Source organism: Pagrus major, chromosome 7 (genome assembly GCF_040436345.1).
Source record: "Pagrus major chromosome 7, Pma_NU_1.0".
Classification (NCBI taxonomy): Eukaryota; Metazoa; Chordata; class Actinopteri; order Spariformes; family Sparidae; genus Pagrus; species Pagrus major.
Window position 1 is genome coordinate 18,028,807 of NC_133221.1, and position 17,003 is coordinate 18,045,809.

General features: G+C 42.6%; 1 protein-coding gene across 1 annotated transcript in view; it reads right to left on the minus strand.

Annotated features, from left to right (window-relative positions):
* Positions 1 to 12,213, minus strand: part of fignl2 (fidgetin like 2) — a 41,291-nt gene extending 29,078 nt beyond the window's left edge. The window contains exon 1 of the mRNA XM_073470162.1: positions 12,075 to 12,213. The gene's annotated coding sequence lies outside the window, so the exon portion shown is untranslated. The remainder of the gene's footprint in view (positions 1 to 12,074) is intronic.
* Between the last annotated feature and the right edge of the window lie 4,790 nt (positions 12,214 to 17,003).

Below are 17,003 nucleotides of genomic sequence, written 5' to 3' on the forward strand. Positions count from 1 at the left end.
ACAAAACGATATGAGCATCAACGCCTATGTTATAAAGATCTAGCTCTGGCTAGCACTTGCATTTGTTATGGAAGCAAGTGTATGAAAGACACAACATGCATGCATGGTGATGAGGTAATGTATCTATTTGTGGCTATGTAATAATCATAAATATAATATGACAACAATTTTTTATTGCCATTCATAAACCTAACTTAGCCTACATGTGCCTGCAGCTAACAGACTGGTTGTAATATTAATTTAGGTGAGAAAGCTAAATTATCAACATTCCCTTGTAATGTTAGGATTTTGCAGGGAATTGGACCTGGTAGCAGGCTTTAAGAAAAACTTCATAGAAAGGGACAATTCTTCTCAGTGATGGTTTAATTTGCTCATATAGGTCATAGAGAGGCATCAGTATTAAATTGAGACAATACTACTTGTAGTATGTGTAAATCCATCACTATTCCCTGTCAAAATTCAACGTGAATGCAGCCAGTCAAGTGGTTTCAGCATTGTATCACTTTCTGACAATCAGGCTGGGAGTGCCACACAAGCCTTCAGGGCAGCTTCTCTGTAACAAATAGCAACAAGTTGTGCAACAGATCTACAGTACCTCGTGACAGACAGTGATGTAGTGGTGAGAAGGCTGAGTGTTTACTTTATTTTAAAGGTCTTTTTGTGGAACAGCGCCAGCACTGAAAGAGTATCCAGTGATGATATGAAACACTGGGAGGACCCATATGTCAAAACAAACGCGGGTGCACATGTAAACAGTCCTCCTTGCACACTGTGTATAATCATTTCACAATGAAATGTAACTGTGCTACAAGTCAGGGCTGTGGACTTTGAAATAGAAATGAAACACACCCAACAGTTTTTATAGTTCCTCTGCAGTTAGCGTGTGCACCTGACCAAGGAACTTCGTGATAGATTTACAGCTTTGCTGATGCTCTCAGTTCATGTGTGGTCATGTTGTACTTGTCCATTGTGTACTATTGATCAGGTCCTGGTGAAACTTGTGACTAAAGCTTAGTCCTATCCCAGCAGAATAAATCACAGTATTGACCCTGTGGTTATCAATAAAGGTAATGACAAACATCTGGCCCCACCTTTAATGGAATCGACAGAGTCTTCCTGGCAGCGGCCCAGCATTGGCCACACATAGATTGCCTTGATCTTTCCAGTGGGAACCCACCCTTAGTATGCAAATGAAAGGGGAGAAATGCAATCGCCATCTAAAGCTAAGCAGTGCTCCTATTGAATTGGGAGCTGAAAATCTCCATAAACACCAAAGGAAAAACCTTAAAATGTCTGCTGACAATAAGCCTGTTCAGACAGACTTAGATTCATTCTGTCAAGGAGGTCTGACACAGTGTATCTATGTCAATGGAGGAATAAGTGAGGAGATCAAATCAATGGTCGCTCCACTGAGGTCCAGAGGTGCTGAGCTGGACTTCTGGAGCGGCATGCAGAGGCAGCACTCTGTCCTGTGTGTGTCTTAGGTGTGTCATGCCTAGAGTAGATCTGCACGGGGTATCTTATTATTAGGACCAAGGGTCTTCTGTGACAATTAGCTCCCATGTATGAAAACACCTGATCCTAGTAACAGTAACAGTATCCAAAGGCTCAAATAGGAGAGCGGCTATAGCATTATTTGTGCAAAGGAGCCACACTGTCCTTCTAACCTTTGTATCGATAAATGGCTGAGGGAAGCAGACTGGAGTAAATGTCTCTGTTGTTTTGTTCCTACACACAAGGATGGGGCGACACAGATATTCATCATATTGAAGGGACAGCAGCATAACTACAAACACAAAGCAGTTTGATACCCTGCAGCCCAGTTAGAGTTTCACATCAGATGACAATCAAAAGAACATGTCCAGTGAACTAATAGGAAATGACACAAAATTGCACTCTATTGACAGTATTGAATTCCTAAAGGTACTGCAACAGCAAGCAATTACAGCTTTCTATCACATATAATTTGAAATAACATCATTTTGTTCTAATGGAAATGTTACAACTGACATTTTCCTTCACCGGGAAAATGAAAACATAGTAATATGGTTTGCAACACAAAGAGAAAAGTACTGCACTTAGAGTCATGCTGAATAAATGCAAAGGTGAAATACGTAAAGTTTAAAGATTGATGTAAAAACAACAAATGGGGGTTGGATGTCTCAAAATGAAATGAAAAAAATAAAGCAATAACACCTTCAGTTGTATCTTTCCTGGAGTTATCCAATAAGACAAGAGCTAGTGAAATTTTATCAGCGCGTCATAAAATTCAGTCATGTGTCTCCAGGTTTCCATCATCATTTCTTTTGGGTTTCCACTTCATTTAGTGGATGGGCTGTAGCCCAATGAGTGAGTGACTCATAAAGAAAGGATGTACACAGACATCATGAAGGGGGGAAAGCATAAAGGTTTACTAGAACAATCTAATTATGGGAGGCTTCAGGGCCTGCTGTGTCTTGGATTACCTCATTCAAATCTGAAGAGAAGCTGCACATGAGACATACGTACATAAAAATACATGAGTACAACAACACTTGTGGATAAAATACAGAATTTTCCAAAATGCAGTAAATAAAGATGCAAAAAAAAAATGCAATGAAGAACAGCAGTGGGATTATCCTAAGGTCTAAAATAAAGACAGCAAAAATCAACCATGTGGGAGCTTATTAGAGCTATAACAGAACATTAGTTTCGGACTATCTTGATAATTAATTGTTTGTCATTTTGAGAGCAAAAATATCAAATATTTGCTGGTCTAAGCTTCCTAAATGTGAGCTTTTCTGCTTTTCTTTGTCATTTTTGATAGAAAATAAAGAGTGTTTGGATTTTTCACAATTTTTATGAACTTTTGTAGACTAAATGATAATCGTGAAAATACTCTGCAGATTAGACGATAATGAAAATAATTGTTTGTTGTAGCTGTAGAGTGCACAAAATTGTCAAACATCAAGTTTATCTTCCAATTGGCATTAAATAAACATGTTTAAGGGATGACAAAGTTTATAGGTGGTACACTTTGCACTGCTTAAATAATAATAATAATAATTTCTCAACAGAATCACTTGAAGAGAACCTTCAACTAAAACTGATCATCAGTTTGTTTTACCAGTAGATCCAAATCAGTACCAAACTCAGGGAGAAATTCTTCATATGTAATTTTGTGAGATTTTTTTTATTTACGGTTTAGGTGCAGCAGCCCTGAACCTCCCATTTCCCCGCCAATCCTGTTACTGCTGGGATTTGTTCTGCTGGCCCAGTAAAAGATTAGTCCTCGAGGAGAAAGAATGGACTTGATTAGCTAGACAGCAGTTTAATGGGATTGTCAGAAGGCCTACAATAAATCAGCTTTTGTGATTAAATGGGATCTCCAGTAAAAGTTGTATGTCTCCAAATCAATAACTATTGAATGTTTCTCCCTTTTGTTCCAGGCTAAGGTGAAAAAAAAAAAAAGCAAGAGACACAAAGCCAAAATTTCCGGTGGGCTAATGACCCTGCAGCCAATGGTGAGAAGCAGCTTAAATGTTCAGTGGGGAGGTGGACAGAAAGGGCAAGGAGCCACTAAGCCTGGAGACGAAGGGGAGAGAGAGAATAGATGGATGGAGAGATTTGTATTTAGAGTAAAGAAAAAAGCATCAGGGAATAGTTGGGACATTAAGTAAAAGCAAATGGACTTACGCAGATGCGGCTGTATAGCCGTAATTGGACTGATACTGTAAAAGCTCAAGGCATCTCTGTAATGGCTAACCACAGACAGCACTGTACTCCCCCACTTTGTCTGTCTCTGTCCATGAACACACAGGGATATGAGTCAGGTCAAAGAGATACACACACTTCATGTATACGTCTCTCAGTGTGACTGAACGCTTGGAGGAAGAGCTGGGCTTTGTCTATTAACGGGAATTAAAATGGTGTGGAGGCACTGAGTCTCCAGCCAGCCCATGACCTGATGCGATGGAGAGCTGCCCCGGTCAATTAAGCAGAGGAGCTCTGATTCCTCCATACATATTAACCACAAAACACCAGTGAGACACAGAAGGTGGTGCCTATGGATCATCACACCAGGTTAAATAGAAAATATCATTGACCAACAGGGTTTTTCTTCTGGCTAAATAGATATGGGATTTGGATTTTGCAAGAGGTATCACAAGGTTAAAAGATTTATTGATGTTCTGAGGCGTATTGTGCTTTTTTGCAAAAACTCAAGAAAGGGGACATTCATCAAAACATAATAAATGCTCATATAACAAAACACATCCGGAGAGAAAAACACTAATGATTGCTCTCCAGGAGACCATGATTTTATGGGTTTTTTAAGGGTTTCCCAATAGCCCAGGGTCATTAAAAAGTAACATTGGGTAGGTAAACACAATAGTATATATAGAAATTATTATATTGATGCATCTGTTGAACAGACAGCATTAGCAACATGGCTACTGCTAACAGCCTGGCCATTGTCCAAAGCAAAAACCAACAGTAAGAATCCCAATTTGACCTAAAAATCCCAATCTCAGTACGATGAAAAGGCAGAGCAGAGCAGTCTGTGGTATTCATAAGTTGGCCGGTTTTGTTACTTACTGATCCAGTAGAAAGAATTCTGGTTTTGAACCGACATGAGTCCCAGTGGTAAAGGGAAACAGATATCAGCGACAGAACAGGCTTTGACACAGGACCCGCGCTCTCTGTTGAGTGAATGACTCTTGTTTTCACATTCATTCCCATTACCTTGGGATAGCGACCAGGGAAAACAATGCCTTCTCCTCTTTTGGTTGCGCAATGGCAGATGCGTGTCCTTTGTGCAGTAATTCATCTTTTGTTTTTTGTGGGAAAAATCGAGAGCAGTGGCAGGCCGAATAGAACAGTGAAAGCAATGTTTATATACGCAGATGGTGTCATTTTTCTCATTACACTGTGCAATCAGTATCAACTTCTAAATGATAAGTTTAGGCAAAAAAGTTGTCTATTGACAGTTTCAGTAAAAAGACCATACTCAAGGAAAAGTATGTAAGTATTATCATCATCATTTACTTTAAGGGCTCATTATGTAGAAAAATGGTCCGTGTCAGTCCCTGCTCTATCAATGTCTACTGTATGTTGCATTTAACTGCTTTCTGGCTGAGCTTATTTCAATTTGGGTAGTTTAATCCACGGCAATGTATCATAATCTTTAAGACCCATGTCCATATGCTCAGAGAAAAACAGCCCCTCAGCTTTGTGACAATTATTTTTCCATTTTAAGTATCACTACAAGATTTGCCTCTAAGATGTAGTATAATGTTGTACAACATGGAAACACTCAAGCAAAAAACTTCAAATGTGTAGTTATGTACAGTATTTGAGTAAATCAGGGCCGGTAGAAATTTTGTTCAAGCCGGTAGATTCTCGACCCACATTCCCAGCCGGGCAAGTGACAGAAACCCTTGTTTTTGGACCCGGCTCCATCTTCGACTTCTCACGTAATGCTGGTTCAAGGCTGTTAACCAGCTTTATGTGGCCCTGGTCTGTATCTCGGCTGCTGTGTGCAGGGCTAAACTCTGACTCACCCCTCCACTTCACACATCACATCAGATCAGAGGGTTAGGAAAGCGCTCCAGGTCCTACCAGCCCGCTCTACATTCCTGCTGCTTTGATACTGGGGGGGCTCCCACGTGTCTGTCCATCATCATCGTCTCCCCTCTCCTCCACCTCCAAACCTCCTCTAATCCACACCCCGTACACACACCACTCTCTCTCCCTATCCTCCCCCAGCTCAGAGGAATTCTCCTGCTCTGGACAATGTTTCATTTCTTCACAGGCCACATCTTTGATAGCTTAATGGCCCCCGCAAAGAGGAGAACATGCACTGAGAGACAGGGAGCTTCCCCCATATTCAAGTCATTCAGGCTAAGCTTCAAGATGTTGTGTGGGCTTTGCTTGTCACAATGACACAATGTAGAAAAGCATGTTGTTTGTGGAGGGAACGTATGTTGACTCCCTTTCCATAAAAGTCATACCATTCACCAGGCATGGATGTACCCTTCACAGGCAGCAGCTAGGAACACAAGGACAGCTCACAAGGAGACAGCAGCCCTGAGCATTGTCCAGCAAAGAGAGCGAAAAACATTTCACACAATAAAGCCATGCGCATGAGCTTGGACTCAATTCCAGCTCCCTATTCACCTCTAATTCTCACTGAGCCACAGCTGCTCTGCTCTTTGTCAGTGCCATTTCACTACCTTTCACTTTGACATCATCACAAGTGTGCGCGCCGTCTTTGTGGCCCTGTGCACTTTGAAGGTCTGTTCATTTTCTAGGCTGAAAGCACAGCACACAGAGTGCGGCCATGTACATTCTGATCTTTCCATCTAACACTAAGTATTTTTTCTGTCCTTGGAAAGGAATGAAAATCTCTCCAGCTGTAACGAGTGAAAACGTGAGAAGTTCCAAAGATAAATTAATGATAGATTGATGTATTTCAACAAAACATCTAAAATGTATTGCTCTTTACCTTTGCCCACTGACGCATCCAATTATTTTCTAGACCAGTGGCTCGCAATCCTGGACCTCAAACACCACAGTTCTGCTAGTTTTCTATCTTACCATCTAATAATGGACAGATTTACAATTGGTTTTCTGAGTGAATGCTTTGGGAAATTCTAGATGATTATCCATGAGACAACTTGGGGTGAAGAGCAGCTCATCCGTTTCTTTGAGGTATAACTGGGTGATGTAGTCCTTCCAGCATGTCCTGGGCCTCCTGCCAGACAATCATGCCTTGAACACCTTCAATGGGATGCATCTGGGTAGCATCTTCCCAAACCTCCTCGGTCAACTTCAAAGGGGCTTGACAAATGGCGATTCAGTAAGACTAATATAATTTGGTCATCAGGACCTCAAAGGACCAAAGAGAAACAAGGAAACCTGCTCCAAAGGGGATTGGTACTAGGGTAGAAGACCTGCTAGGCAAAGAGCAAGGGCAAGCAGCTCAACCTTCGCTGACCTCTGGCCATTGACTTCATAGCAGTACTTCATAAAAGTACTTTTACTGAATAACTGGAAACAACATCATACGATACTATGTGATACGATACAATATGAATCAACTGGTGCCAGGGTCGAGGAAAATTAAAGTCCAACCACTATGATGTGTAAAATACATTTAAATAGCTGAGAAAATCCCCTCAAAGTAGACGGAGAGCAGTAGAGAATTAGGTTGAAAGAAGTGTATTTGCCTTATACAATTTGTTTGACATTACAAAGCATGTAAACATGTGGATTAATCAAACATAAAGGGGTAAAGCAAAGCAGTCAGTGGATTGTGTTTAGAGGTTTGGAGCACAGCTGGGTCACTATGGCCGGCCACTGACCTTCACGTGCCGTTTGAGGGACGAGTTCATGATGCTACTTTTACAGCCAAACCCCCCTTCCTCCCTTTACCTCTGCTTGTAATAGCATGGCTTATAGTCATTTTCAGCTATAGGACATTTTATGACAGCCATAGCTATGATTGCAGACCAGGCCTGTGGCAGCAGCAGCCTGGTTGAATCCATAGAACAAGGTGCGGGCTGACCCTGAACCAGCCCCCACTCCATTGGCTCAGCAACGTCGAGGGCTTGGTGGACAGGCAAGATTATGGCAGGAGAGCTGCAAGTGTGGGTTAATCTCAGGTGTTGTGAGCAGGTTTCAATATAGATGGTCAGTGAGGATGTGATAGGGAATAATTGCTTCTGGGGTTGTCACAGATGGTGCTGGTTGATCTGTTAACTATGGTCAGGCCAGCGCTCTGTCAAGGACATTTTTACGGCTATGATCTCCTTATCTAACCCTCGCAATGTCAATCAGAACTAGTCCTGCAGATGTATGACTTTATGTGTAGTTCATCCCCTTTTCTGTATTTTTTTCGGAGCTGAGCAGTCTCATGGTAACAGCATAAATATATGGATTATGAAATGGCTGATTATCAACTCTAGTGGAAAACAGCATCTTGCTCAACCACAATTATTATAGGACAGCCACACTTTTGTACAAAAAAAACATGTGTGTACAATCACCTGATTCTTCTGACTCTTATGATATATCTTTAATACTCTAATTAACTCTAATCAAACACCACCATCTTTTTGTAAAAATGAGGGATGTCAGTTTCGGTTAAAACATTTTTAAGGAAAAAACACAAAATTATGTGTAATACAAGCATTCTACTGACTCGATGAGCCTCTCTGTGAGTTTTTCTGATGTGTGTCCGGCTCAGACCAGGCGAGCCGGATGGAGAAGCTCTGAGTGAAGAGCACACCGGACTGCTCACGGTCAGCACTGATGAAGTAATCGCATCACACTTTGTTCCCTTGACTAGCAGCAATGTAATCTTTGGCTCTTTGCTTGTTTTTAAATTGGTGGAGCATAGTGATGGTACTACTACTGAACTAAAAGTAGTCTCACCCAATTTGCATTACTTTGTTGCCTTTCTTGGGCATATGTTCCCACACAGAGCTTCATTTAGCATGCTTCTTTTTCCCGCTCAGACTGCTAGTTTGCAAAGCCATTTCAAAGTGTGTTTGCGTGTATTCAAATAGTCTATGAACCAACATGCGTGACCTGTCAGACATGTTCTCCGTGGTCAACCGGTTAACTGTTGGCATCCCTCGTACAAACCTACTAATTCTTCCTCTGAATCGATTAGAGTAGCAATGAGAATATAGAGACACATCACTGAAAACTGTTTGAGTGATTTAAATCACATTACATACCACAGGAATGTGTGTGTGAAAATGGTGATAGTTTAGCTCACCAGGATAATCCACTCAGTTCTCTCAGAGTCCTGAGTACATATATTTTAAAAAATATGTTTTAATATAGCATTTTTGCATTCTAGTTGGCACTGCAGAAATGTAGTGAAGGTCACAGTCATAATCCCTCATATAATGGTACATCCTATTCTCTGATACAATCACACGACATAAGTGCAGTACATCTACTATGATTTGCCTCAGTTGTTTCATATGATTTATATTCTAATTACTACATTATGAAATCTGCGGTCAGTGCATGTAAACATTACTGCTATAAGGTAAAAGTGTTTTTATTGTTATAGCGATACCAAAGCAATTTTCCAGATTGTCTCCCATTCACACAAAGACAAACCGACAGCAGCAAAGCATGCACACACAGAAACAAAGACAGAAAGCAAGAGTGACAGGGAGCAGCAGCAGAATGATAGAGGTCTGTGCTTGCCTCTCATCAGAGCTATTCCGAGTGGCCGCCCTGTCAGAACACGCCCCAGATGAGGTCTCTCAAGGCGTGGAGAGAGCTGTCATAACAGGACGCCTACAGGGTCGTTCGATCAGACAGACAGCTCTGAGAGGTGTTAGACACACACACAGGACCTGTCTGCATGTGAGTGGTCCTGGTTATAGCCACAGACTCAGGCCCTGCTGACAGACAGACATCAGTCAGGGGCCTTTATCTTTCTCTTTGTGCGTCCTTTTCCCCTCTTTTCTCTCTGGTTTTCTCCGTCCTACTAGAGAGCAGTGGGAGTGAGGGAGGGAGCACCACTGACAGGTTTACTTAAATATTTATGCTGACAGGGAAAAGACAAGAATGTTATCTTCAACAAGGCGTGCTTCCATATCAACACATGCTCTGACTCAGCCACTCACATGAAACATTTGCTTCCTAAACCCCCTCCACCTTCTCTTAGAACTAGTTAAAAAGGTATGTGCACCAGTGTAAAGATTGAGAGCCCAGATAAGACGGCCTCACATATATGCAGCTGCTTTCATCTGGTGTTGCTGTATTCATATAATCCACCTATGTGATAAAATAACTGCAAAAATGTCAAGGCAGGAATCATGATGCTAATAAAATTGTAAAACAAACCTCTCAGCTCTCCGACCTCATGAAATGGCCTGCACCACCTTCACCCCATTCATGCACACTCTGTCCTGTTCTTCACTCTTTGAGTTCATTTGACTCTCCGCTCACAAAACACAGATGGGCTGGTGTTACAGTGTGCTGTGCTGGGCCCCCCCGGGGGACATGTGCGCGAGAATGAGGCAGCACTGTACACAGATGCCACATTTCATGTGAAGCACATCCCATTAAGGGAGGGTGGACAGCTTCTCCAATCAACAGATCACCTTTTTTCAAACAGCCCTTTGTTCCCCGACCCCCGGCAGCTGGCAGCAATTAGCTGCCAGGACAGGACATAGCAGACTAGCTTGCCAGTCAGTCCATTATGGTGCAGGGCCGGGTGATGCATGGGAGTGGTATCACAAGCGCCTGGGGGCTGTAAATTAAATCTGTGATTGATGCTGTGGAATCTCTTCACCCAGATCGTGAACCCCTAACTGGAAAACCTTTCAAGGCTTGTATCCTAAGCAGGGCAACACACATGATTAGTCAGCCCAAATGTATGCTACAGGGATTTTGTGTACCTCGGTTAAGATATTAGTCTTCAGACACAGCTGGTTTAAGCTTTGTCAAGTTGGCACGGCAGAGGTGATGAGTTCACTTTACCCAGCGGACTGCCAAGTTTCCCCTTGAAAAGTCTTGTTGCTGACAGCAATAATAAATTGCAATCTGACCAATCAATTGTAGACCAGCTTGAACCCCTTAAGTCCTTAAGAATGAGAGGCTGGGGAAAAAATCAATTTGCAATTTACATCTGGCTGATGAGTGTTGAAAACACTGAGAAAAAGACAGCTCCAAGGACCCAAGTATAATTACATCCCAGCCAGTGCAGAGCTGTGGCCCTAACATCATCACGGGTTTGATAATCAATGGTACTGAGTGGAAGTCACAGTACCTAAACTTCTGTCATTCATGTGTGCAGACTGCTCAGCACACTGCCAGGTAACACACAGGGGAAGTGATTTGTGTCGCATCAACGGGCAGTAAGTGTGTGATGACAACCTCTTAGTTACTTGGCTTCCTGGAAACATGGCTACCTGACTGCAAGACAATGGTGCTCGTGGGAAGAGGACACCATTGAGGTTAAGGAATATATTGAACCGGGATGATGTCTCAGGTGCCAGAGGCTACTCCCAAGATGTTTTTGAGTCGTGTGGCGTAATCAGATCTGTGGACGTAGCAAGAGAGCGCTGGACTGTGATGCTTTTTTCTTATTCTCATTTGCAGACCAGGATGAGGAGTGCAGGAATCATTTCCATCCTCTGTCTGTCGCATAAAGAACATCTCAACACATTCATGCAAAGAGCACAGTGCACAGCTAGAGACGGAGCCAAAAGTCATAATGAAAAACAGAAGCAGAGGGAGGCGAATGAATAGTCGTGGTTTCAACCATGTTTTGTTTTTTTGTGGAGACAGAAAAAGGAGGCAAAAAAAGGAGCAGACTCGAAGGGTTAAACGTTGGCAAAAAGCGGGGAGGGGACAAAAGGCCCATTGTAAGGGACAGAAGTGTCCCCGGAAAGGAGGGGAGAGAAAAGAAAGCCACCACTGGCTGGTCCCCCGGACCCATTGTAAGCGAAGGGGAGTGCAGTCATGCATGACAGATGTCCCTGGCCATTGTTTCCCCAGAAGCCTCCTCTCTGCCTCCTGCTCCAGCTCTGGAATTCCATGAGACGGCCTCCGTGTGTGAGAGTCGTTCAGCGTGCCTCGTCTCTCGCCTAGCGTTCCCAGCCGCCACCATGGCCATGCGTAGTGGGTGTATACAGAGACTCTCAAGGTGGGGGACGAGAGATGTGCTGGAAGTTTTCCCTGTTCCCAGTGGCCTGTCATTCACGGTACTGTACTTAACAAGACGTTTGCATGTGAGTGTATAAACATATAATCACTACAAGACAGAGAGCAGCTGTATGTATGCACAAAAAAGAAAATCACTGGTACCGAGACCACTACATGAAATCTGACATTCTCCACCTTAGTCAATCAATAAAAATAAGATCAATTGCATTTGTAATCATCAGAATAGCTTCAAAAAAACAGCACTCACATTTGATTTTAGCCTCCGGGCTGTGAAGCGGAAGCCATTACTAAAGTGTTAAGTGAAGTGCAGGTGAAAGCTTTTTGCAACATAAAGAGTTGAGGTAAGCTGTTTTCACAAAGCAGTGACGTTTTGAATTCTCCATTCAGCAACTCACCATGTGGCAGACCTACAGAGGCGGCTTGTCGGGCTGTCAGTCACAGCAACAGTGTGCCAGTGGGAAGTGAGCGCAACAATGGCCCTGGTCGGGTTAATGGGTGAGAGAAAAAGCAGACAGCCCTTCATTTCTATGCCTTACTACCACACTGTCTGTTCTCTGTCCCATTCTTCTCATAGTTCCAACCACATTCGACCAACACTCGCTCACTCAACTCCAATCAGTTACCCCACCCCCGCCCGCCTGTTAACATTCATTTAAAAAACACACACCACACACACACTCGCATTCCACTGCACAAGCATGAGAGAGTGACAGAGAGAGAGAGAGAGAGATGTTTAAACAGAGTGGAAAATCTGTTTGAAAGCAATGAATGTTTACCAGGTGGATCAATGGCTGGCTGATAAATCATTTGGTGAATTACAACAGCGCTGAGCTGCTCCCGGGAACTCTCTGCAGTGTTGTCTGAATGAACTAACACTGCAACTTTAAGGTTTAGGCAAAACATTTGACACACTGCCATCTGCTTTATGAGGACTGTTTACAGGTGTTGGAGAGTTGATCTACTCTACTGTGACATAGTGGTATGATGCCTTTTGTGGCTCTAGATGTAAAGTTTGGCCTAACATTTTAAAGAAGTGACCTTACCAGACTCCGGGCTAGGCAATATAATCATATTATATCATAATCATTATCATGATATGGCAGATGTATTATCTTTTCCTGGTTTTAAGGGTCCAATTTGTGGGAAAGTTGATGTTTGAGTCTCATTTCTGTCAACTGCTGACACTTTGGGTTGGTGGCCAGCCCAAGCAACCAACCCACAGCGTAAGTATTTAAGCAACTTTCTTACAAATTGGACCATTAAAGGCTGCATTACAGTAAAGTGATCTAATACTTAGCTTCACCCAGTTAGTCTTTATATCCATATTACCGAAGATAAGTTATCAAAAATCTCATCATGTTAATATATTATATGCAAGGTTATTCGGTTGGTTGCTTGATTTTGTCGCCCACTCGTAGCATTTATGAAATCCTTTTGAGGAGATTCCAAAATATCAGAGATATATATTGTGTATTGCAATACAGCCTAATAATATACCGGCATTATTTTAAAGCCATATCGCCCAGCCCTACTCTATAGCCTGCACTTCATCTCTGCCTCTCCAAACTGTTAGTGGTTGAGTTGTATTGTGTGTAATGCAGGTGGCAGGTTTTGACAAAGAAGAAGAACGTATAAATGTACAAGACAATATCTCAATATTTTTCATTGTCTATTGTCCATTGTGAGTTCGACATTGCTGCCAGAAGAAATTCTCTAAAACAGTGTGCCTTCAAACCCCATATGTAAACAATGATAACCACAATTTCTGACTTGGTCAAACAAGTCAAGCAAATCATTTCCCTGGAGCTCTTTGTGTTCTCTCTTTTCAAGCTCAACTATTTAGCACACGTTCATCTCCTTGCTTCACTGTCCCATTTGGCTCCAGACAAGAGCATGACTGAGACACCATACATAATATAGTGTCAGGTCTGTCAGGTTGATGTCAACAGAGGAGCAACATTAGTGCCATATATGTTCCTCATGTCAAGAGTCATGCCTGGTGCCAAAAGTGAAAGCTCAGAGCCAAAACACAAGGTGAAGACCCTCCCACAAAGAGTACTTATTCTTCCTAACTAGCCTCCGTAACCTAGTGGGTCTGACCTTCAATCCAGTGGTGGAAAAAAGCATGACATATGGCCTGGTCTGCACGTCCACAGACCGACCCTGGACTGGGCCAGCAGACCCCTGGGTAAAATCAAATGAATGCATGTAAACATTTAGCCCCCTGCGCACTGTGCCGTGATCCCCTGCATGAGCTTAGGTGACCCCAGTCAACATCAATCAGATACAACACAATGGGAAGAGGCGCATGGGGGAAAACCGGGGTCAACTGCACTTTTAATAAGCAGGATGGCATTGTGGAAGCAGATCGGCCCTGTTCTCCCGACCGCGGGTAAGCTGGGCACTCCTGCCCCCTCAACCACAAGCGGCAATTACGAGGAACCCTCAATGCATGAGCTTTAGAGATGAGTGGATAATCTACTTGGGCGGATTTAAGACTAATCTGCCATTTTTGCTCTCCAAATCAAATCACAATGGGATACATATAGGGCTTATGCACTGATATGATGAGTCCAGAAGATGGACAGAAGGAGGGAGATTCACAGAATGGCAAGGGAAGTATTTGCAAGGATTTGCCAGGAAAATGATATAACAACAACAAGATGAAATGCTTTTTTTGGTTCAGTTTGGATAACCCAAATGTTAACCGTCTAATACAAGAGTCCAGTACAAATTGTACTATGGCAATCCATAACCTCTTTCTTAGAGCTTAGCTGAGCTCTATCTCTGGGGAACATGCATCAAGTAAACAGACAGAAAATGACTGTTTTGACAGCTGCAGGGAGAGCATTACCCTATTTCTCTGCTGTCTGAGATAAGAACTATCAGCAGAGTTGGAAATGCAGGAGCTGGTCACGCCTTCTCTGCTGTAACATGCTGCAGTTATAGTGTCATCCTGAGGTTTCAGTCTGTCGCTGCGACGGAGCAACAAACACACAGAGCTAATGACAGTTAGCAAACACTAACTCATGTGATCCTGTCTGACTATCAGCAGGAGCAGTGAGTCTGTGAAAGCACAGGTCCACAGAGGCATAAGCATATGCACACATTCCCACACGTGTGAAGAAACATACACAAACGCCACGCTGGATGGCGTGTGTCCTCTGATGTGGGTGGCTGTCAGTTAAAATCTCTCGCTCTGACAGCCCTGGCCCCTCATTTCATTACCGCTCTTCCTCTCTGCCAGACACTTACAATCCCATTACCTTCTGCAGATCAGCTCCGGCCCGAGCCAGAGCCTCCTCCCTTGGCAGACACAAACACATTGATTCAATATCTGAACCAGCAAACAGCAAGGGCAAGACACAAGAAGTCGCAGATACACAGCCACACGATCAATAGAGAGGGAAGGCCGGACGCCTTCAAAGCAAAAAGGACAAGTCAAATTCTGTCATCAAGAGGATTTTAGTTAGGATTGAGTGCCATACACAGACAGAAATAAGTGGTGACATACGAGAATGAATGACACAGAATAAACTATTTCAAACTCAATCTCTCCAAACTCTTGTCATGAGATGTTTTCAGAATCCTCAGATTATGAAGTTTGAATCAATGGATGAATACTTTTTAATTCACTGTGAGCATTATAAAGAAATACTCCCTCCTGCTCTCTCTTAACTCCTTAAAGGAGGTGACACAAGGCGATGAAAGGTGGCTGAGGTTTGAGGCCACAAGCATCTTTCAAAACTACTACTAGAGTAAGACTTATGCTTGAGCAGGACTTGTGTTTCAGGTTACGAAAAGGATCTTATTACATAACAAAAAGGTTTTTACCTCCATAGGAATTATTTCCATAAAATTATCAGACCCTGACACAAAACCTCGGCTTTGTCAGTGGCAAAAACAAGCACTTTTAGCGAACGTAACTGGCGGTGAGGATCAAGTTGTGGCCATTTGCTGCAAATGCTACGAAACATTTACACAACAACACATGTAAGACCCAGGTTTAAATACCAGACTTCCCCTTTAAGATCTTGTAGACAGGAAGTAATCAAACTAGGACATAGAAATATGGCTTTAAAATAATATTAAAATTTTTCTAGGCTATATCACAATACACATCTCGAGAAACACTATATTTTTGACCAAACACCTCTAGTGTTTCCTATACATTGGCTTGGTCATGGTCAAAGTTGTCTATTAAAGTTCTCAACTCATACAATAAGTAACAGTCCACCTTAAAAGTGATTGTTGCTAGCAGGCAAAGTTATGCCCAGTGTTTTCCATAAATAGGCTCTACATGGGCTCATTGTAGTATGAATGGACCCGTGTAACAGTACGAGTCCACAGCTGTTTTGTTTAATTTAAAAGCTTGTACAATGTTAAGTTAAAAACAGAAATGTAGTTTCACTTTATTCAGAAATTCATTTTCTGTAAAGGTTATTTAAAACATGATGATGATACATTGCTTCTATATATTTTGAAAGAATAAACATTTTCAGACAAATCAGAAAAGGCAAGTGATTCATGAACATTTCTGGCCACGCAGTCACACAGCACACATTACCACCACAAGTACATTCTCAACCTGTGACAATATTGTAGGGAGGACTACTGGTTCTTCACAAAATATCAACAAAAAGAGATTTTTTGGTAAGTTCACTTTACTATAATGCAGCCCTTTAAAGACAGGATAAGACAACACTTATCATGATATACAGATATCCAAAATCTAAGAAGATATATAGTGTCATATCACATCACGATAACGATGTAATATTGATATATAGCCCTAAATCATTTTTTTCTGGTCTCACATGGCGCAGGACCACCAGGACACTTTTCCATTTCCATCTGCAGCAAAATGAAGGACAGAAGACGAGAGATGGAGGAAGGCGAGGGTTAGGAAAATGGGAGGCAGTAGCAACAACATTCAGTAGGGACGCAGTGCATTGATGCAAATAATGCACTGAGAGAAAATTCACAACTAACATAAGCTGCTGTGTTCTTGCAGGCTCCCTTTCACCTCTCTCTACTCCCCACCCCCACAACCAGCCCTGCCTCTTCTCTGGACCGTGGCTGAGCCTCCATGCCCCGAGTGCGCTCGCTGGAGCACAGGACCCTGCAAGAATGGAGCCTATTCAACAGCCTGCCTCCAGATGCTCGCCAAAAACAGTCCTCCAGGCTACGGCAGGGAGCAGAGAGCAGGAAAAGGCAGATAGGAATCTGATAGCCTGTCATTAACAGCCCAAATAAATTGAAGGAGAAATCTCAGGCTAAACCGCTGCCCTCAGTCGTGATGTTTAAAGGTGATAGCCTCATTG